Consider the following 23,310-nt stretch of genomic DNA (forward strand, 5'->3'; position numbering starts at 1 on the left):
TTTTGGTTTCTCAGGATTTTGATAACCCCCAAAAAACATGAACTGAATTTATATGTCACATGTTTAATTTATTTGAGATGCATGTATTACGTTGTAAAAGCAATCAGGAAGGGAGTAAGAGGACAGGGTGATACACTCCATATTTATGATCATCAGCTTCTTAACCACGTCACTACAAGAGAAAAAATGTTCAGAGATACGGAGTACGCAAAGCACTCAAACTTTTTTTGCCAACCCATCTGGATTGTGATTTATACAAATTGTTGGTGCAATTTCCCGGTGACTCCACTGAAATCCACAGATCTGAACCCATTCTCACTGCAGGGAAGCCTGAGCTGCTTCTCTCACACCTGGATGCTGCCATGTGTGTGTTGTCCCCATGTTGTTGGCTCCCTGGCCATGGAGAGCAGCACAACGGGGATTTAATGTTGCTTGAGTCCTGAGCAACAGTGAAGGAGAAAGGTAGATGTTTTCTCCCCAGAAATGCATGAATTTCTGGCTGTATACATTCCATAGTCTTGTCTTCAGAAATAACACAAATATGCAAACTGATGCTCACTTTAATACCAAACTGGAGTGTGGACCAAATGTTTTAAGCAAAATTTATTTCATCTCTCTTTCAGGAATTAGCTGTTCTCAAGTTTTGGACTGCTTTTTTTTCCTCTGCCTACATTAAAGCAGAAAAAAGATGGGATACACCTTGTAACTTCCTGGGCCCTTAAAAAGGAAGTGGGGGAAAAACACAAGGAGAGAATTGCTTTTGTAAAGCTCCTAGGCTACCTAGTATATTTTGCTTAAAAAAAGGTTCATATTTCAACATCATACCTCAAAACCTTTTGGATATTACCCAGTATCTGTTTATTGGTACTTCTGTCATGAGTGTTTGACAGAACTAGAATCACTGAAATTTAGAATTAGAATATTGGAATTAAGCATGTTAGAAGTATGGAAAATCCTCATTTAACTTATTCAAAGCTCAGGATATTGCTATCCTTTCTCTACATCAGAATGCCACTTACTTTATTGTGTAAAAGGGTTGTTTCCATCAGTAGTAAGCAGGACACGTCCTTAACAATTTTTAAAATAGGTGGAGCTATTTTATTTTACTAATTCTTATGTCAACTTAAAGCATGTCAGTATAAATTCTTATTTTGTAGTAATGCTACGTAGGCACAAAGGAATCCCCATGCATTCTAAAGAAAATTTGACACTTTGAATTTACTGATTATAATTTTTTTTTACTCCCAAATAAGTGCTATTTTGAGTATTTTTCAGAAAAAACAACCCCCAAAGCAAACAAAAACCCCAAACCAAAACCCAAAAAATGTAGAGGTTTCATCTAATTGTGAATTTGTGCTTTTTAAGTATTAAAGTGTCCCCTAAATTGAAAAATCCAATTTCAGTTAATCAAAATGCTGCCAATGGAGATCATAGGTGGCTTTTCTGACATTCCAGGGTCAGAGACCCTGGCCAGAGAGTCAGGTGCGATTTGCTAAATCCAGCCTTAGTTGCTGTAACTTTCTTCTGGTACTGGATAAGTAACACCTTTCTGGTAATTTGGGAGTTTTAGCAAGTATTTAGTATCAGGCTAAATTGTCTTTAATTTGGCAGGTTACAGTGTTATCTGCATCCTGCTGCTTTGGGGAGGTAGAAGGCAGGAGCAGGCACCTTTTGTTTGGTTTCCCCCTAATGGAGAAGAGAAAATGGGAGGAGACCTGACAGCCCTTGATAGTGAGAGGGAGATAGAGTTGCCTGTGTCAGGAAAAAATAACCTCTTCTGCAAGAATGAGGGGCTAGGAAGACAAAAAATAAGCATTTTCAATATATTACAAACAAAATTATCTGCCAAAAGGGCAAGATAATTATCTTAATGTGATTTTTGACCAAGATAAATTCACATTATTTTATAAACTGGGTAACAATTTGAATCTTATGCAAAACCTAGAAATAAATCTAAAAAATATGATAATGTAATAAAATTGAAATTATTAGCAGTCCAAGCGCCATACTTGAGGCAGTAAAACCTTTTAAGTTCCAATGGAAAATAGACTAGTAAACCTGGAGTAAGTTACTCTACTTTAATCACTTGACAAATAGCGACAATGTTTGGAAGAATTGATAGTGCCATTACAGCTGCATCCCCTTTTATAAGCAGCCTGGTGCTGATTTGATTCTAATTGCTGCCAGAGGAACAGTATCAAAGTAGTGCTGCTCCAGCAGTGTAACCTGTGGGGTGAGCAGCAGCTGAAATGAACTGCCTGAAAATGAAGGAAGCCCAGGTTTTTCAAAGGCATGGATTCTAATTCTGGGAGTGCTGGAGGAGGGCTGAGTAAATTCAGTGCTGGGAGAAACTACAGAGGAAATGCTTAACGAAGAGGAAGCATGAAGTAGAAAAAACAGGCTCCTCTGAGTGCACAAAATAGTGGGAAAACAGTGGGAGACACTGAGAGATTTGAACATGAACGTGTGTTTGATTTCTCACCACAAAGAATTCTCCTGCTGGGCCAGTGTGGCCCCACTACCAAACTGCAGCTCTGGCCTCCCTGGTTTCAGAAACCAAAGAAATAATTTTTAAGACATTCTTAATAATTACAGCATCTTTGCATACTTGTGGGCTCTGTGGCCACCTTTTGGTGCCCATGAACACACACAAAAAATTAAGATTGTTTTTTCAAATTGCATCTTTATCAATTCTCTGTTTTTGCACTGCAAATCCTGGATTTTACCCTTCTTGAGCTATGGAGTAGGTATCAGCATTGTACTGATGACTACTATGATGGTTGAGGGCAATAAATTTACATTTATGTGGAAAAAAAAAAAATAGAACACATGCTTCTAGGCTGGATCTTCTTCCAAAACCTAACAAGAAGTTGTCTTATTTTGGGAATCGTAGAAAGAAAAGCAGGGCTCCATAAGGAGAGAAGAGAAAAGAAGGAACATGTTTAATAGTTCTGTCATGTTAGCAACAAACCCAAGAATAAACAGAAATGCAAAGGGGAGAGGTATTTATCTTTTTGAACAAATCATGTGATAAGCTTCTCCCATAGATTGGGCACTAAGTGAAATATGTAAAATAGCTTATTGAAGAAAAAATTGCTTCAAGTGGGACTGAATGGCTCAAGAGATTAGTGATGGGATAATAGCTTTTCTCCATTTAAGTGGTAGACCAGTTCAAATCAATTCTAGGTCTCTAGAGACTGGAAGGTGTTGCTATCCTGTGACTCCTCTGCAGTTATTTGAAATGATTTTTTGGTCTCAATTCCATCCTTAGTTGCCAGAAAATTATCCCCAACCCAATCAGCACTGAATTGCTTTGAGTTAACTGTTGTGTCCTCCCCCTAAAGATGCACAGCCCTCAAGGCTGTGTGTAGGAATGGCAGCTGTTTAATCTAGCACCACACTGCTGGTCAGAAACATTTCGTCTCCCATGGAACAGACAGATTGCACAAAAGAGGAGACAACTCGGCATACGATGCAATGTAAAATCATTCTTCAAACAAATGCCATGATTTGTTGGTTTAATGTGGATTTCTTGGGAGAACAGGGCTACATTTGGGCACTTCCAGCTACCCTGCACTTGCACCCAGGGCCTGCCTGCCTGCAGGCTGTGTCACGATTTTGCCCCTATATTAACGCCATAAAATATTACTGTGTCCCGCAGCCGTAGGGAGGAGGTGGAGAGAAGATCCAGCAGGCAGGAATTGTGCAGCAAGATTGATTTATTTAATTATTTTACAAACTCTTTTATAGACTTTTTTCTTCATAGTCTAATTGGAAAAAGGATCATCCACCCCTTGGGGTGATTGGCTAAAATCCTAAAACATCCATTGTCAAAATATTTTCCTACTGTACCATAAACATAGTTCTACAAGGTCACAGGTGTTCATAGTTTACAGAACTCTGCAAATATCTTCGTGAGAGAGAAAAGTATCTCACGGCTTAGAAAGCAGCAGGAAAATTCCTTGCTGACAGCAATATTGTATCCACACCTCTACATCCATGTAAACCATGGAGCAGAGCCACAACTTGGAAAAGAGCTATTGGTCATTAGGAGTAACTGGAAAATTCAAACTGGTGGCATGCCTTTCAGGTTTGTTTTGAGGCATCTGTTTAGTGTTTGAAGCTGGGCCAGTGAAGTGATGCTCGGGACATGCCAATGTATGGCAGCTCAGAATCTTGCCGATCAATTTTATTCTGAAATATTATAACACAGAAAAATAGCAGACATTGATTATTCTGCCTAATGCAAAGATTAAGCAAACAAGTAAGAAGCAATTCCTGCTGAGATAAGGATGATTTGGAACTTTTAGTGGCTATAACAGTAGGTCTAGAGCTAGTGAACCACAGCAGAATTCTTATTATTCAGTGTACCAAAGGAAAAAGAGACCTGAGGTTATTAGAGAAGAATCTCAGCAGTTTTGTGTGTATAACTGCTTGGAAAAAACAAATAGGATATTATGACAACGTAAAGGTGTTGGAGAATTGGAATCACATGGTTATAGTCACATTTTCTATAAAACTGGTGCAATACAGATTCACTTGCAGTTGGCTTGCAGGAGAAATTTTACTTTTGCCTTAACCAGACAGCTCGAGGTTTAAGAACAGTTATCAGGGTGGAAGGCTAAAGGGGTTAAGGAAATGAGGCACGACAGAGGTGACCTATGGGAACTTTCATTATTATATGGAGCCTTGATGAGTGAAATGAGAGGAATTGCTCTCCATCATGAAAGGCTGAAATGTCGAGGGAGCAATCGCAAATTAATCTATTAAGTAGGAGGCTGAACAGTGTGACTCAAAAGGATGGAAATATATGGAATAAACTGCACGGTAAAATCACAATAATTTCTAGACACAATCTTAAAGACATCCATCTATGATTTTTTCAATGAAACAGGGATTTCTATATGTGTGTATATGTGAGGCAAAGTTTAAGAAGATTAAATTGGTCTCTTTCTTTTCAGGCACCCCCAATATTTGTAATGATGAGGGCTGAATGAGAAGTTGTGTTCTGATTTGTGTGGCTTTAACCAGAATAATGAGAACAATGTGTCAGGAATTTCTTTGTTGTGTGTGGTTTTTTTTTTTTTTTTTTAAAGACATACAAATCCCAGGCAGTTTTCTGTATGGTGGTTTTCCTGTTTTGCTGTGACATTTTTAATATGAATTTAGTGTTTGTAAAAGGCACTAGGTGATGACATTGTGTAACTGAAAGCCTCTTTTTATTGACAGGTCATGAACACTCAAGGCTGGAGAAATTTCTCTGTGTCAAGCTGGTGAGGTACACCCCCCACAGCCTGAAAGAATGAACTTCCAGGAGGAAAAATGGTAGGTCCATGTCAGTCAGTCCAATCTTACGTTAAATGTCGCTGCATGATTGTTTTTAAAGAGCATATCCCAAGGATGAGGAGAGAGGCATGAGAAGGTACCCGACTGCCAGGACCACGTGCGTTGTTTTCTCTGTTCCCCAGCAGTGGTTACAGCTTTCTGGAGTGTCAATGCTTTGACCACTAGTGGCTGGAGTTGGGGTTGACCCAGATTACCAAGTGTATTTTGGGGGATCTGATCCAGCAGGATGTTCCCAGCTCCCACTGTGGTCCTTGGGAGGCGAGGGTCTGCTGTTTGCTCAGTGCCCGTCCCTCATGCCAATCTTTAGGCCTCAATGTTAATCCTTTCACGAAGCTCACGTAGTTTCAGACTTCTACCTTTGCTGGCTTATTATAGTCCAGGAAGATGAGATGTGACTATGCTGAGATACAACCCCCAGTGATGGCACTTTATAATACTGTATAACTGGAGGATTGCTATTGTAGGCAGAGAAAAAGGCAATAAAGCAGCATTGATATCCTGCCTGCCCTCTTACAGGAGTTATTGAATCAAACCTACCAGAACTGCCAGACAAACAATTTGCAGCTGCAGTCTGAAGCCTGACAATGACACAGAATCAAAAAGAAATAGTTGGAGTGCATGGGCTTGTGAACTCCTCTGCGACCCACCACAGCAGGCTCCCTAGGATTGTTCTCCTCTTTCTGGTCCTTTGCCTGTACAGTTCCTTCTCTTTCCCTCCCTTTTCCTCTCTCCTGTTTTCTCTCTTACATCTTGCCACTTTCAGCTTTTCACACCTTTTCCCCTTCCTTTTCTTTCGCTCTCTCTCATTGCCTCACTATTTTCTTCTGTTGCCTCCAATATACCTCTTGCTTGTTTTTACTTTGTGAGTTCAAGTGCCCTCCTGTGTTTCTCATTGTCTCCATTTCCCTAAATCCTTCTTGGTTTTGATTAATTTAATTCCCACCCTCCCCAGTTTCCCATAATGTTTCCTGTTCCCCCTTCCTTGCTGTACCTTTTTTCTGTTTCATTTCCCTTCTCATTTTACTACTCATTGTTTCTTCTTTTCCTGCCCGTTTTACTACCTTCATTTTTCTTGAGCCATATTTAGCCAGTAGCTGAGGTCTATGCTGCTCTTACTCCTCAAATGTGAGGATTTAAACATTTCCTGTGCACTAGGATTTCCAAAGTGCCAATCCAGCTCAGCTAAGGGGAACTGATGTGGTTTGGCTCTAACGTTTATGAAGAGAGATACTGCAAAATCCAGTGTAACAGTGGCACTCACCAATGCTCTTGGGCTTGTGACCCTATTCTCGTAGTTGGATTCAAAGCTTATCAAATGAATGGGTTCTGGATCAGACCTGCAAGTAACAACATCTTATCAGATTTCTGTCCTTTATTTCAATAGAAATCTCAGTGCTCTTGATTTCTTCTAGGGTTTGCTTTGGCTCAGGACATTATGTTCAGTTTGGTTTTTTTTTCAAAATAATTATTCTAAAGTACATATAACATATGTAGGGTTCAACAAAAAGGGACCATACAATGAAATATGTTCAGACTCATGTACATATATAAAAAAAATTCCTAGTTTGTGGAAACCCATAACATTTATCTAGTACTTTGGGAAATATTTTGCCATTCCCTTTCTTCTCTCCTAACCAATATCTGATGATTAGCCTTCTAAACTTTAGATGTTCAGTCTCCAAAATGGCTGGCAGGAATGTTGGTAGTACACAAATCCTGGTTTTTATTTTTATTTTTTTAAATTTTTTTCACTCATCCTCAGTTACAGGTTCGGATTTTGCTCCATTATGGATGAGGGCTTTTTTTCAGTTACTTTGGGCTTTTTACGTTCCTTGGTTTACTTATTTTCTCTATTCCCTTTGCCCAACAACTTCCATGTAGAAACATTTTGAGTTGTTCTTCATGAAAATATTTGGGGAGACCGTATAACAGCCTTCCAGTACTTAAATGGGAGCTGACAAGAAGGGTGAAAAGGGATTTTTCCCAGTGGCAGGGAGGGAGAAGACAAGGGAGAATGGCTTCAAACTGGAAGAGAGGAGGTCTAGGTTAGATAACAGGGAGAAATTCTTTACTATCAGGGCAGTGAGGCACTGGAACAATTTGCCCACAGAAGTTGTGGATGTCCTATCCCTGGAGGTGTTCAGGGTTGGATGGAACTCTGAGTAACCTGGTCTAGTGAACTTAAGGTCCCATCCACCTCAAGTTGTGATTCACTGAGTATTACCCCACTTCCTTTCAAAAGGTGGTTGATATTGCTAGTTATTTATTTGTTCTATGAGACCCTCACCATAAGCTGACCTCTTGAGAGGGGGCTGCTGCCAAGGCCAGCTCCCATTTCTCTCCTCATCCCTGGAAGGCTCTGGAGTTGTGGAAGCTGCTGGAGTAAGGAATCGGGGTACTCACCATCCCATAGGTGACCCCTAGCAGGTCCAGGAACCAAATCAAGCCCAGATCTTGTTGATATGATCCCCCCTTTCCTTCTGTAAAATTATGCATAAGAGAAACCCCTCCTTCCTCTTCTCTTTTGTCTGCCTCCTCCTGTCTTTCCAGCTACTGCTCCTGTGAAGTTCAGCACTGGTGACAATGGAAAGAAAGACAGTTCCTCTCTAATCCAACCCTTTCTGCTCTGATTGGATTTTTCTCCTTGCGTCTGCTTCTTTATATGATTTAAAACCTTAAACTCCTTGAAGGTTTTCCATTAAGATTTGGAGCACAATTTGGAATGGGGGGAGTAGTCAGATCATTACCTAAAAAGTGCCAGTTTATTTTTAGCTAATGGAAGAGGGGGGCTAATTGGATTAGGCCAGCCATGTGAGTACCTGGTACAGGCTGCTATCAACACATCAACAGGGGAAGGGTTGAGTACAGTTCCTTTCTCTCACTCACCCCTTTTACCCTCTCCTGCTTTTCCTTCTTCACCCAGTAAGTGACACTTGCAGCAGCAGTGCAAATTCTTGGGTGTGTTCCAGTACTGGTCAATGCAGGAGTAAATCCCGCAGTCCCTCCTGCTGCTCCGCATTTGCCACCTGACAGCAGTGGATGCTCAGGAAGACTGAGGGGTAAACTTTTAAAGCTTCAGCCTGGGTTTTAGCCATGTGACAGCTATTAAAGCAATTGGGAGCCAGGTGGCTAAAATCCAGTGCAATTCTTTGTAATGGTACCCCTGAGAGTGCCCATCTCCTTTTAGCACTACTATTGATTAGGCAATTCTTGACTTTGAGAAACAAAATTGGTGTGTGCATCAAGGTTCTTTTCCTCAATTTGGCCTGGTTTGAAATTAATCGTTCACCCTTAGCCATTATTGTAAGGAGCTTTAAGCTTTGATAAATTTCAGTGTGATTTGAGTTTTCTATCCCCCTTCTCTACGGAGGCCTGTTGTTTACTCGTCTTTGCCAGGACATCTCCGGAGCTGTTTGGTCTTTATCCTCATCTCCCGCATTGATCCTGTTATGTTGTCCAGTGTGGCTGTCCAAGCTCGGTAAAATGCCGGGGGCTTTATTTAATGGCTGCACACAGTGCACAGCGGGCAGGATCGAGGCCGAGGGGTACTTGGTTTTCAGTGCATTTTATGAGGTAGACCATGTTACGTTGTAGCATGTGGTCCAGCCCCTGCCTCTGCCTCCACTGAATGGGTGTGGAGTTCTTAGAGGGAACACATAAACCTTGAACAAGTTGCTCCTAACTTCAGAAACACTTAATGACTATTTGATGATTACAAGGGGCTGAAGTGCCGCACAAAGCTACATGAATGCATACTTATGTTTGTGTGAAGGTGAAAATAACTGTGTAAAAATAAGAAAGGTGGTTTCCCAATCCTCTTACATTTTGCATTTCCCTTCCAATATATTCCCTGTTCCTCCTTATTTTTCTAAGGTGTAGGAAGATTTTTCAGCATGTCGTATTATTACTTGTGGAGAGACAGGACAGGTTCTGCATGAGGATGTGCCCTTTGTTTTGGGAGTTTAATGCCTTATAATTATTTATGTGGATCTTCCCATCTGTTACTTTTGGGTCTTCTAGAGTACTCTTGTGAACTGTTAGGTAATGCTAAGTACTGCCACAAGTGACTGGCATTGGATAGCTTTTTTCTTCAATAAAACCCAAAGTGAAAGCTGGGCTGGACCTAGATGGACAAAGCTCTCAAGCCAGTCCAGTGCTTCAGCAGCCAGGTAAATCTGTGTGAAGTCTTTAGAGTCTGCTGCTGCATCACTTCTCTCAGTGCTTCCCCTCTCCTCCTTGTAGCCCCCTTATTACTCTCAGTAATCAGGCCAGAGAAGATGGCATTTAGCATTTCTGCGTTGCCAGAAGACCTTTGCTGGGATGTTTGGGTGTGGGGTGAGGTGTAAACAAGGGAATTGGAGATGGAAAGGAAATCCAGAGACACCAGCTTCAGAAAAACAACTGCTCCTTATTCCTGCTTCTGTTCAAACTGGGAGAAAGCAGCTCCTCAGGTGTCACAGTAAACTTAGGAAGTCCATCACCCCCTTGCCAAAGAATATTTATTTAGGAGCCCCACAAGCAGTTTTATAAGACATCCCTGTTTTGAGCTGGGAGGTTGTCAAAGCCCAAAACATTCTGTTTGAACAAGCTGTTGTATTCCAACTGAGAAGTTGTTTCATCTGAAAATTAGCAGTCAGTTCTACTGAAAATTCAGCTCATCATGAGCTTAGTGTGAAATGTGATGCCAAGATTACATGGACAGCATTGCTGTTGGACTGAAACGGAGCTCCAAGAAAAGGAAAAGTGTGCACGACCTCTCCTATTCCAGTCAAGTTCAATCGATGTTTTTTTGGAAGGATATTTCTAGAAATCCTAGCAGAATAACAAATTCCAAGATCTGTTAAAAAAAAAATATATATATATATATATATACACACATCTATACATATATATGTATAGATATAATGAAATGATACAGAGCACAAATAGTGCAGAAACATGAATATTGGAAACCTCAAGGCAAATTGCTGCAGCCTATGTAAAAATACATGTACCTTTGGTAGTGGAGGCCTTGCCAAACTAATTAATGAAGCATATGCAAACCTTCTACTTTGCAAACATACTTTGTGTTTCATTAGATTCTCAGAAATCAGTGTGGGGAATCTGAAGGAAAAGGTATTTGATCTTTAAATTTTTGTTGTTGCAGGAAAACACATCCCTATGTTGTTTTACATTCACAGCTGATGTTATATCATAAGGTCTGATATTTGTAAAGAGCTTTATACTTGTATTAAAACCTCCTCTGTTTTAATTGAGGTTTGTCAGCCACATATCTGAAACTGGTGCTTTTCCGCAAATATTTCGAGTGGAAGTAGCTTCTGTTCATAGAAATAAACCAGATATTCCCCATGTAGGTAGCACTTAGCACAAGGGAGGTACTGCAGACATAAAAATGCTGAAGGGCAGAAGGGGAGATCCTTGTGCCAGAGTTCACTGAGTGGGCTCGTGATCTGTGACTCTCACTCTGTTCTGTGGTGTTATTTCCATTTTACAGACCAAAACAGAGGGCCAAAGGGGTTGGGAGAACAGAGCCGTGCTTTGATGGGGAGAGAGGAGAATATGTGTGTAGCTGTCTTCAAATGGTTTCTGATTCTTTTGTGCTGTGCTGCCCTTTTGAGCCAAATTGCAAGTGGGTTTTCCAGACTGGGGAAAGAAACAGGGATCAATAGAGAAAGGAGGGAATTAATACCAAATTTGGTTCTACCTACAGTGTAATCCTGTTTATTTGCAAAGAACAAACATGGTTCCATTGCCTTTCCTGAGCATAGGGAAGATTCTACAGTGGTTAATGTATTTGTTTTCAGATCCAAAGCATCCCTGAGCCAACATTCTTGTCTGCTTCTGTCTGTTATTTCTGGGTTTGTTTTTCTCCCCAGCCTAAGTGTGTCTGAAATCCTTTGTCCAGCCTGTGTCAGCCTTGCAATGACAGTTTGGAAGGTAATCATTTGGTTCAACTGCTGCTTGCATATCTAGTGATCTCTTTGTTTTGGTTAATGGCTCCTGTTGCTTCATTTCTTAAAGGACCTTATTTTTTCCTATATTGTAAATAATGGGCTGTAAATGTGTCCAAAGATCTAAGCATGGCTTCATTAACTCCTTCACAGGAAAATGTTTAAGTATGTTAAAGTATTAATTACAATATAAAAGTGAGAAACAGTTGTGTCCAGATATTCTTTAGCTAAGATAAAACATTGCTGCTTCCCCTGACCTTGGTAGAGCAGGACCATTTTATGTCAAGAGAAGCTGTTGACTATTAGCAGTCAGCAGTGTCGGCTCTTGACCACTGTTTTTCTTCCCTTTACTCCCTATTGAAGCAGTTTTGGTCCACACATTCAAACACAGGCTGAAGAGAATTTCTTTTTTCTTTTTTTTTTTTTTTTTAGTTCTTTATGGAAAATTTTGCAAGTGGGCTTCACCTGCCTAAAGAATGGAAGTAATTTTATGGGACCAAAGAGCTGCTCTCTTCTGTGCCAGTTTTTTGTCCATAGGCATCAAAATCCCTCAGTGACCTCTTTGGCATCCTTTCACAGCATCAAAGAAATGAGTGAGTCCCAACCACTCTGCTCAAACTGGTTTCCTATCCTCTAATCTTGATGCATCTCCCAGTAACGCAGGCTAGAGAGGTTTCTTGATATTTTTTTCAGCCGTTCTCCCCAGAAACCACAAAAGATAGGTCCCAGATTGATCCATAAAATTGAAGAGTTTTTCCAGAAATGCTGTGGGGAAACACCTGGGCCTTCTCACCCCCTAAGATAAGGAGTAAATGTAGCAAGCTGTGTTAAACACTCATGCCTTGGTTTTGCTAGGGGGATAGTACAGGTGGTTTTGTCCCTTCCAGCATTCCAGGGTTCCTCAAACCCTGGGAAGAGGAATGACAAAGCAAGGTGACAAGGCTAACCCCGAGGCCTCCAGCTAAAACGATGGGAGACAGTGCCCATGGAAGGAGCGTGTTTAAGAGAGCTGAGGTATCTCGCAGTTTTTGTGCCATCCTCTCTGTACATTCCCTTTCAGAGGGCCCAGGAGCTTCAGCTCAGTGTAGCAGGGTGCTCTGGGAGGCATCCATGAACATGTCATCCCTGAAGCATGAGGGATGTGTTTGAATGACACATTGCAGTTCTCAGTGGGGGAGTTTTAGTTTGTTTTCCTGTGGAACAGAATACCCAAGCACAGAATTAAATCAGCATTTGGAAGAAATTCTGTCCCTTTCTACACTGATTTTCCAAAGCTGCTTTTCACTGCATGCCTAGAAGGTCCCATTCAATTAGGAAATGTAGAAGTGCATGTACATGGTTTAAAGCAGTGCATGGGAGGCTGTTCTATTTTTCAGGCTCTTAAAAAATGTGACCACAGAGGATATCAACACAGATTTGTGGGATCATCTTAGAAAAGGTTGAATATAAAGTTTTGTTTGCAAATACATATGCCATCAAAACTTGATTTACCAATGCTGTTTACCATTTGATCAGATAAAAGAATATTAGCTCTTAAAAATGAGACACAAACTGAATTCCCTTTTCAATGCAGTATATAATTCCATATTTCTCTGGGCTCATGTAGCTCTTTTTGTCATCCAAACAGACACATAGAGAAGTAGCTTTTGAGCCCCTTCCCATGGCAGTTGTTTAAAACAGCAGAGGTCCAGGTGCAAAGGAGGTCGTGAGGCTTTGAAATGCCTTGTGGGGATTTTTGCTTTTGTGGTTTAAATGCCCCTGCCTGCAGCTCCTCCCCTGCTCTGCTGGTGGAATTACCTACCAGCAGCCAGACAGTGACCTCTGATGCTGTGCCCTGATGTGGGGAGGCAAAACCACATGTTGCTCTGCAAGGGCTGGTAGTGAGTAGCTGGGACAGCAGTGCCTGGAACCTCCACAGTCGCATTCCCAGGAGACTGTCATCATCAGGACTGCAGCTTTGTTTCCAAACAGAGGCTCAGTTCAAATCAAAATAAATCTCTCATTTCTTATTGTCTAGTGTATTGCAATGGAATAACATCAAGCTTGATCCAAAGTTCACTCCACTGGTGTTTTTCTTTTCGCTGCCCTGGGCTCTGAAAGAAACCCAATAAATAACCTATGAGCAAAATTGTATAGAATGATCAACATGCAACTGTCCTGCTGCGTTTGCCTCACGCCGTTAGTCATTATGAAAGCCTGCATAATTCTGGAGCAGGACAGCAATTTCCACCCAGCAAATTGCAGATCGTGTTTGCCAACCCACAAAAACATCACAATATTTGCTTTGAAACTTTACAGTGCTATCAAGGGCAAATTCACTTTATCTGTACAAATGGACCCCTCGAGAAAACTTAGATTACACATGCAAGGCAGAGAAGGCAGAACTTGGCTCTGGGCATGAGAGAAGTAAATCTGGCTTCCTTCTGTGGTAGAAATAGGGAACAAGTAAGCACAGAGCTGGGGAGATGCATAACTGGCAAGTGTGCCAGGGAGAAAAAGTCAATGCAGCCGAGGCAATGGTTCTCTGGCTCCCCAAATTCGTACCTTGTTTGCCTTCCTACCCAGGTCCTTTGGAAAGGCCGCTTTTCCGCAGGTTTCACATGAAGCACAGCATGCTCCAGTGCACCTCTGTACTTCTGCAGATCAAATTTATCAATTTATCCATGGTGTGAGTGAAGTTACCACTGCCAGAAACATCAGCCCCATTTTTTGGAGTTAGAACCATTGAAAAACTAGTTTGTGTGCTTTATTTTTTAATTCGAGTTATCAAAGGATTTTAAAAGTTTATTTTATTATTCAGCATTGCAGACATGACTGAGTTTAGACTCAGTTTTAGGTGGAAAGGTTTTTTTACATTCCATCACCTATCTTGATGGATTGTGTGTGTGCCAGAGGCAGTGGTCTTAACCCTGGATCAAAACCTAATCTCTCCTGCTTCTGTAAAACCTTTCCCTCTAATTCTCTCTCTAGTAAATGATATTCTGTTCTTTGCCCTTGAATAATTTTAAAATGTATAGAATAAAGTGTGTGTGGGGGGGTTCTGTTCCATTGAGTGATACCTGGTAATCAAAATACTGCATTCATATCTTGCTGCAATGATCTCATTTCTACTGGGACAGCACTCCTGTGAGCACAGGGCCGTGTTGTGTTCATCCTGTTACAAACAGATAAACTCATAATGTAGACAGATAAGAGCTATACTCATTAATCTATTAATTGCCTATTGTCAGTTGTCAATATGTCTCGCTTGATGGGAAGCCGGAAGATTAGCTTGTATTGTGAGAATGTAGTTTTTTGTTCTGTATGACTATTATTTTATTTTGATGTGTGGCATGCTAGGAAATGACATTCAAGCTTGTGGTGTCTCACCCGAACAGAGTAGGGCTGGCTGCTCTTTAGGTTGCTGGAACCAGAAAAGTGCCATGCCCCAAATGGCTGTAAAATAAAAAGCATTTTTTCAATCAGAGGACCCTGAAAGAGCTGTGACTGTGTTGAGTAACACATTTTTTATGATGGCCATTCAGGACATTCTTAAAATCAACACAGCCTGAGATACCCTGATTTCCTGGGGAAGCTGAAACTCTGTGGGGACTTCATTGTTCGCTGGAAATTTGAGACTGATTTTGTCTGTGACTGGAGCTGCTGGAGCAAGATTTTATTATAATTGTGTGACCTTTAATACACCATGAAGAGATTTCAACTTCTCTATTTTTCTAGCCTATAACAAATCAAATGTTTTACTATAATGTACAGTCACCAAGTTTACACCTTAAGAAGGGTGATTTTCAAGGTCTTATCTCAACAAAGAACAGTGGAGCAGAGGCAGTTTCAAAAAAGAAAAAAAGAAAAAAGAAGGCAGAGGAACATCATAGAAGCACTTTATAGATGTATTTGAATCACAGCTTTAAGTCATTTATATCATGGCCAAAAGGCCCATCCATGTGTGCATTTAATAATGATGGCCAATTCTGAACGAAGACTGGAAATTTTCCTCTCCGTGGCACGAAGCAGAAAAACCCCTCGCTGTTTCTGAGTTGGCAACTTGACCTATTTGAATTGTTTTATTACTTGTGAGGCTGTCAGCCAGGTGGCCAGCGTTTAAACTCCCAGGACAGATCTGGGAACTGGTTTCTGTGGAACTGCCATAGTTAGGAGCAGCTGATGATTGGGCAGCTCAGGCAGTTTCTAGGCACACTTGGGCAGCTCTGTCTGACAAATAGCAGCTCACCCATGGGGCAGTGAATTTTGGGCCATCCATGCACAGGTTTTGAGGACACAGGCATATTTTCCAGGACATCTATTTGGTGGTATGTGCCTTAAGAACCAATCTTCCTCAATATTTGCCCTGACAGAGGAAAGCATTTTACTACCTCAAGGCAGCCAAGATGTGTTCCCCTCTGGCTGCAGTCACCCCAACAATGGCTATAGGAATCCATTTACAGGATCCAGAACCCTCTGTTATGATTATCAAGGTTGGTCAATAGAACAGAGTTCAAACAGATGTATCTTCTCATGATGTGTGTGTGGGACCAGGGTTTTATTTCAGATTTCCAAGGGGGAAAAAAACATTGCTGAAATGCATGTGGATCTTTTAATATCTGAAGAAATTCTGTTTTCTCTAGCTATTTTACTCTTCTGGGATTCTTTCTTTCTGTGAAATGTTAAGGAGGAAAATATATTTAAATTAAATGAAATTACATGAAAGAAGAAGGGAGGAAAAAAAAAATCTCCCCTTCCACTGAAAATGTGCCAAACCCCTTTAAACTGAGGAAATTACTTTTCTCAAATATCATTAATGTTTTAACTTATTTTTTGGAAAGCCATAGGCATTACAATTTTACTCTTTCTCATCTCCTTTAACCTTCTCCAGAAGAGAAGGCATTTTGGAACCTGACACAAGAGCAGAAGGTAAAGTAGGAAAGCCAGAAAAAGAGTGAAGAGTAAAATCTCTGGCTAGCATTCAGATATCTGTATTCACTGGACACCAGTCAGATATTTGTATTCAAAACCTCAAAGGTAGAAAATGATAGAAAGGTGTGAATGGAAGTTTAATGCTTTGAAAACTTATTTAAGAGTAAATGTGATCCATTTAAATGCCTCCAAAATAGAAAAATTCAAAATACGGAATTTTTTTACATCTTTCCATTTCAACTGACTATTTTGTTTTTACATGAATATGGCTGAACTTAGGGGACTCTACAGACAAAATACATGTCATATCCTTCCCCTAAGTATTTCTTCATGGGTGGGAACTGAATTGCAGAGATTAAATGCCTCACTTCTGGTCCCACAGGAAACACATCACAGAAACGGAACCAGCTCTTCCAAGCCTGAGATGAAACCCCAAGCCAAAATCACACTCTTCCTTATCATCCTTTGTTTCTCTTTCTTTCCAATACCTCCTCTAAACGTTTATTCGATTTCCTTCATTGAGATCAGTGGTCTCAGCTTGTTGCAAGCACCCTAGAATTTGACCCTTTATGTTTTTTCTTTTTTTTTTTTTTTGCTTTGTACATTTCCTATATAATGAGTTGCTAGCTTTGCATTTCTCCTTGCTCCCGGGTCCCTCCCTACTGTGCAGAAGGTGACAGCTTCGGGACCACAATGTTTTGTCATTTTTGACCTGCAGGATAGTGCACACCCCTTTTTAGCCCATGTCCCATTGTAAGTCATCCCCTTTTGATCCAGTCTCCATCCCCTTTTATTGACCAGCTCCCCTATTTCCACTGAAAGTTTCAACCCTGCTGCCTGCTCCCTTTGTGCTGTATTTAATTATAAATATTTCTGCAGCAGAACTGAGTCTGCCATCAGTTTGTTTAGCAGAGGAGAAGACAAAGCCAGGCTGGTGCTGATGAATAGGTCACTGGTGACAACAACCTGTGCTGCAGAAGTCAGCCCCCACTGGCACTGTTTTCAGTCCACTTGAATGGAAGCTCCTGGCAGTCTTTCTTTAAAGAGCCATGGGGTGAGGGAGGTGGGAAAAAGGAAAGAAAAGGAGCAGAATAATTAGAGCAATAACAGTCAACTTTCTCAGCTGTGCATGGACTTGGCTAATCGAAATGAGAAGTACCTTGGGCACCTGTAGACGTGGCAGATGAAGAGGTTGCTCTCTTTTCCCACTGTGGGGTGCAGTGGCTTGCTCTAGCTCTGGGTTTTCTCTCTGTTATTAGGTTAGGTGCTGCCACCTTTAGAAACAAGGCCTTCATAAGGCCTTACCCTTATTGAGTGAGGTATAGCAATGGTCAGGAAGGGAATTGATCCTGGTCTGGGCCATCGAGGGAAGGTACTGCAGCTCTGGCTTCTCCCAGGTGAGCTAAAACTACCTCTGTGGTGACTCACTGCAGAGCCAGGGTGAGAGAGCGAGGTGCTGGGAATGCACATAACAAATACTATCTTCCAGTGCTGCTAGAACACACAGCACTCATACTGAGATATATTCTAATTGTAAAATTAGGGTTTTTCTTCTACCCAAATGAAGTCCATTTTATCTAGACACAATTGGAAACAGCAGCCATCTTTTTCAGAGGATGCTGAAGCTCAAACTGCAGGGCAAAACCATTTGAGTTATAGGTACAGGAAATGATGGGTATAAGTAAGGAAAACATTGGTTGAATGGGCAAGACTGGTGAAACAGCTCTTTATTAATCAGAAGGCCAGTTTCTCTAAAGGTAGTGGGCAAGTAGTTTTAACAGGCTTGCAACAGGTATGCAGCCAGAAGTTCCAACAGAAATGCAAAAGAAGAGCTAGATGCTAAAAATTTTCAAATCTAACCTTTAAATGTAATGTAATAGACTTTCTTGAAAACCTCCAGACGCTTAAATCTTTGTTCACAGATTATATAACATATATACTTGGGGGAGATGGACTTTTCCCATGCAAATAGGAAATGCATTTCATGAAAAAAAACCTGGACATAATTTTAACAAAGAAGAAGAGGGGGAGAAACACCAGTGCAAGAGTTCAGGGGCCAACATAAATTTGTTTCTGTTTCTGAATTATGTGTAACTAAAAGTGGTCGGAATTGGTAGAAAATACCCCACAATAATTTTTGCAGGTTCTTTTCTGAGTATCTCTAATTGATCAGAAGGAAACTGAATCACATAGTATATCCAAGTGTATGTGCATATTTCTTTCATGCTCTGCTCCGAGTTTTACATAGGCTGTTTATTTTAGGGAGTTAATTTTCATCTAACTTTTTTCTCATTCTGCAAAATGTTCGAGGTCTCATAATTGATTTCACATAGCTGACCTGTATGGCAAGAGCCTTATTATACAGTCTGTATTGATGAAGAATAGTTTTGCTTGTTTTATTCAGTACAAGTCTATTTCTGTTAGCAAAAAATTTAAAGAATGATGATGGGGATGCCAATAATCAGAAGAGGGAATGCACTAAGTTTTGGAATATAGCATAGCTTCCAAATAATTTTTGTAGTAGTTTTGAGAAATTATTAATGTTTTGGTGCTACGTCTTAGCTGTAAACAGGGTTTAACCATGATCATCGCTAGGATGGATTGATTTTCTTTGAGCCTTCTTTTCTCACTGCTGCTCCTCACAGGACTTGTGCTCCAGACCCTTCCCCAGCTCTGTTGCTCTTTTTTGGACAGTCTCCAGCACCTCAATGTCTTTCTTGTAGGGAGGGACCCAAACTAAACACATGGATCTTTATTTACAAATTGCTTCAGGGAATCTAACCTGGGCCTTAATTGTTCTCTGTGATTTCCTGTTATAGCTGACCTCGTCTGCTTTCCCAGCTCTTGTGGTTTGTCCAAGCTAGTGAGAGCTTTGGGGAGTAGATTAATTCTTGCGAAATTTTTCCACTTAAATGGTTTCAAGCTCTCGAAAATATCATACATATGTTTATATACTTTGGTGCAAAAATCTTCTAATTTTAATAGATTAGAAAATGTGTAAGATTGTGGTCAAGTGGAAGTGAAATATTCCAAAGTCATTGAAACAATATATTTGATAAAAATGATCAAATTGAGTAGCCTTCTAATTTTTAGTTATGAACACTTTTAAAATTTTTAAAGTGGTTTTTATTCAAATTTGGGGCTGGGAAAATATAGTACCTCAAAAAAATTTCTGAAGGAGAGAAAACTGTTTCTCTTTGATTTCTCATTATTTATACTACTATTTTTATTATAAAATATTGCCATTCTAATTTCTGATATTTTGCACTTCTTTACATAGCAATAAGGCAAACACAACTTTATAAATAAGGATAAGAATGCAGAACCTTTTGTAGAATTGGGACCCAAATGATTTCAGAAGGAATAGTGAAAAAGAGAACTAATGCTTTTTTGTATTTTCCAATATTTGATAGACGTCTGGTTTTATCAGACTGGGCAGGAGTTGTATGATCATTTCACATGAGAAGTATTTTTCTTATCTCTGAATCCTTAAAATTCTTGTTTAAAAAGGAGGAATTCTGGACTGCTTTCATGAACTGGCAACTAACCTAGAATTTTCACAACAAATCAAAATTATCGCTATTGAACATTTGAAGAAAAAGTTTATTTACATGTGAAATATGAAGGCACCTTGAAAATCTGTCTCTAAGAGCCCTTTTTGCTACTGGCATATCACTTACACAGCGAAAATTGCCGTTCTGCTATGGGCAGGGATTAGCACTCACTCCTTCCACTTTGAAATATGCTTTTTGAAGTATCCTACTCAATTAGGATACCTTACAAGAAAACTTGGGAAAATATTCTATTGCAGATGATGATTTTGAATTCCAAGCACTTTATCTTAAAATCCTTCATTCTGATTTCACAGTGTAATGACTTTTGTGTTTTCCACCACCGCTGTGGCAGCTCATTGTGCTCGTAATCACATCACAGCAGAGTGAGTTTGTAGGAGCATGTGCATAGCAAAGTTTGGAGCTCCAGGCTCTTCATGAGGCTCCACTGTCTGCAAATATCACAAATAAATAATTTCCTAAAAGTTCTGATATCTTCAGCTGGCGTCCATTTGACACATAGTGCTTTCAAATCAGGTTGATTGCCTCTCCAGACAGGGTTCCCGTAGCAGTGCAGGGATGATGGGTGCTTCATCCTTCCAGGGACATTCCTTTCTCTTCCATGTTCTGATTGGGGTGGTACATGGCATTTTGTAGGGGCCTAAGCTCAGTTGATTTATCAGTAGGCTCAGCACTGATAGAGAGAGAACAGGCACCAGCTTTGTCTGCATATTGGTGAAGCCCAGAGATATCTTAACAGTCAAGCTTGACTGGACCTTTTTTTTGAAGGACAGTATTACCCCATTGCTGCTTTCATGCAACTTACCCATCCTGCCCCCTTAATTTATATTCATATGAGCCCCTTTTCTTCATGTTACAGTGGTGTAAGAACTCCAAGACAGCAGTCACCTACCCCATAAACATCGGAAGCCATTGCATCTGTGTTTAGAAGTAACTTATCAGCCAGAAGTGAGGAGAAACCAGTACCCTGTGTCCTGCACCTCTAGGCACACATGTCCCTTAAATGTTCTTTAGATCACCGGGGTGGCTAAGAGTCAGAAAATTCCATGAGGAAGCTATTAACAGCATGATGGGCAAAGCAGTCTGTTCTAGAGGTACCTGCTGACCTAAAGGAGCAAAGATGAGGTTCTGCTGAAATCTAAAAACAATGAACTAAGGTGAGAATTCCTCTGGAAAACTACATCTGTGTTGAACTGAGGATATGTGGATGCAGAGCTCCACAGCTGTAAAATTACCCAGGTTCTGTGAGCATTCAGCAAACACACTTTATTACCCCAAATCTACATTTACAGGTATGCAGTAAAACTTGAGCATTAAACCAACACTATTAAGTCGTTTTACAGAGCTCCAGAAGTGAGATAATCTTACGAGTTCCTCCACCCATCTGCACACCACTGAGCTTCTTCCACTGAAGCTAATTTAGAAATGTTGGCAGTCTTGATTCTATAGAAACAGAGTTTCATAGGCTTTCAGATGACTGTAGCATTCTTTGCGACTGCAAATAAAATTTGTAGAAGTTAATTTTCTTAAATGCACACCCAGTGTGAGTTAGTTTGTGTCTCATAGCACAAAGGTGCAACGCAGTAAGAGAATTAATTGCTTCTGCTGCCCCCTTGATTTTTCAGTGAGAGAAGCACAACTGTGCTGAATATGAGAGGTAGCATTGCTACCAAGAACTGGACATAAAGGGAGCTGCCAGTTGCTCACAATTTTTGCTGAAGTATAATAAAACTACTATGCCAGCTTATGGTACGTATCACAGGACCAGCACTATTTTGTTAAAACAAGAAGTAGTTATTTTCATTTATCACAGCAGTTCAGGTGTGTTTTGGTCTTCCTCTGTCCTTGTCATCCTCTCGATTTGCTGACTCCATTTAGTTTCATCATAAAATTTGAAGAGGTTAGTACTTTTGTGTCACTCTCGAGTACTTCTGAAGGCTGCAGGAGTTTACTTTCGGCATTTTCAGTTCATTGAGCTGCAGATAGATGTTCTTTCTCATCTAAAACTCATCATTTCCTTACCACTGGAGAAAAAAAAAAAGTACATTTAGGAAATTAGTTTGTGGCTTTCTTCAATTTGTTCCACATACAACTTCTCATCAACAGTACAGCAGCAAGGAATTGGCACACAGCTACAAGTATATGTTCAAATTAAAAGTGTATTCTGGGCTTTTAGTCTGGTGTTGTGCAGTGATTATGGAAGGAAAATACTTTTATCAAGCAACTAAAAGCACATTAATGCCAGGGAAAGCTGTTGGCACCTCCTGCCTTCTTTATAAGGCAGTAAACAAGGAGAGAGGCCACAGCAGAATCACTGTGTGCGAGTTGTGCTTGGAGTGACTCCCCTCCGTCCTGAACACTTGGCTGGCAGTAATGGCCACAGCTCTGGTGTCTCCACTCTCCTCCCCTCCTGTTGTAAGGGCAGTGAAGTGTAAGCAGTAGCCTCACAAAACACATATTGGATAGCGTTTGAAGAAAAACTCCTTGATTGTTAAGAATAATAATAATATTGAGAATGATAGAAACATTACAATTGGAAAAGGCCTTTGAGGTCATGGAGTCCAGCTGTTGAAGGACAGGAAGCTGAAGAATGAAGATGCAAAGGAAAAGCCTGACATGTCCCACCCAGACCCTGCATTGATGATGGCTGGCTGTGGAGCAGGCCTTGATTCTGAGGCAGGGAGGATTGATTTGTAATTACCATATGATAGCTAGAAATTCAAGGTGATTTCTGTGCTTTTGTAGCAGGTGGCAAATAAAATGCTTTAACTTCTTGCAAATTTTTTTAAGGGGGTGAGAAGATTACTTTGTCATTAAATTTTTAGCCTGGGAAAGAGAGAAAAAAAATTGAACCTAAGGAAATTATTTCACTTCATGTATTTTGAGGATAAGTTTTCCATTCTGACTCTGTGTTTCACCTCATTCTCTAAAATTCAAAAGGCAATTTTTACTTTTTTCCTTTTTAAAAACACAGTGTGGTCTGCTTTCAATAATGCTCATGGTTAGCTTTTGTGCCACACAGTGCCAGAGTCTCACAGAGAAATGTGCTCTTTATTGAATAAGATGTACAATTTTAATTTTTTTTTTTTAGGCTACCATATAAACAATGAACTGAATCTCATCCTGCCTTTCTTTCACCCCCAAAAGTGGGGAGCTGGGAGTTACAGTATGGAGCAGCCTATTGTGGCTCCGTCACTTATGCAAAGAGGTCATGGATGATGGAGTCTGGAATACAAAAGGTGTAGGGCACTCTGCATCTGCAAGGAGAGGATCAAAACAAATCTCCTTTATCTAATGCAGAACCTATTACTGAATCAAATGTGGGGATATGAAGGGTCCAATGTGCTTTTAATAATCTGTGTTACAAACAGAACATAATCTGCACAATTAAGCTCCTTGGAGTTGGCAGGATTTTGTGCAGTTGGCAGTTTTCCCCTTGAATAAAGGTCAGAAAGAGGGGAGTGAATTAAGTGATGAGTAACTTTTTAAAGGTATTCTATAATTTCACTGAACGTTAGAAATGTTTTCTT

The 23,310-nt window shown here is 40.4% G+C and overlaps 1 long non-coding RNA gene across 3 annotated transcripts in view; it reads left to right on the forward strand.

Annotated features, from left to right (window-relative positions):
• The window catches only part of LOC138111290 (uncharacterized), a 204,176-nt gene that overhangs the window by 159,810 nt on the left and 21,056 nt on the right, over positions 1-23,310 (forward strand). Inside the window, exons 3-5 of one of the 3 annotated variants that reach the window (XR_011151307.1) lie at positions 5,230-5,325; positions 11,223-11,283; positions 11,730-14,727. This is a non-coding gene — a long non-coding RNA (uncharacterized lncRNA). Of the gene's footprint in view, positions 1-5,229; positions 5,326-11,222; positions 11,284-11,729; positions 14,728-23,310 lie in introns of those variants that run through there. The other 2 variants (XR_011151308.1, XR_011151309.1) reach the window with 2 other exon arrangements.

The sequence above is a fragment of the Aphelocoma coerulescens genome, chromosome 5 (assembly GCF_041296385.1).
Source record: "Aphelocoma coerulescens isolate FSJ_1873_10779 chromosome 5, UR_Acoe_1.0, whole genome shotgun sequence".
Taxonomy (NCBI): Eukaryota; Metazoa; Chordata; class Aves; order Passeriformes; family Corvidae; genus Aphelocoma; species Aphelocoma coerulescens.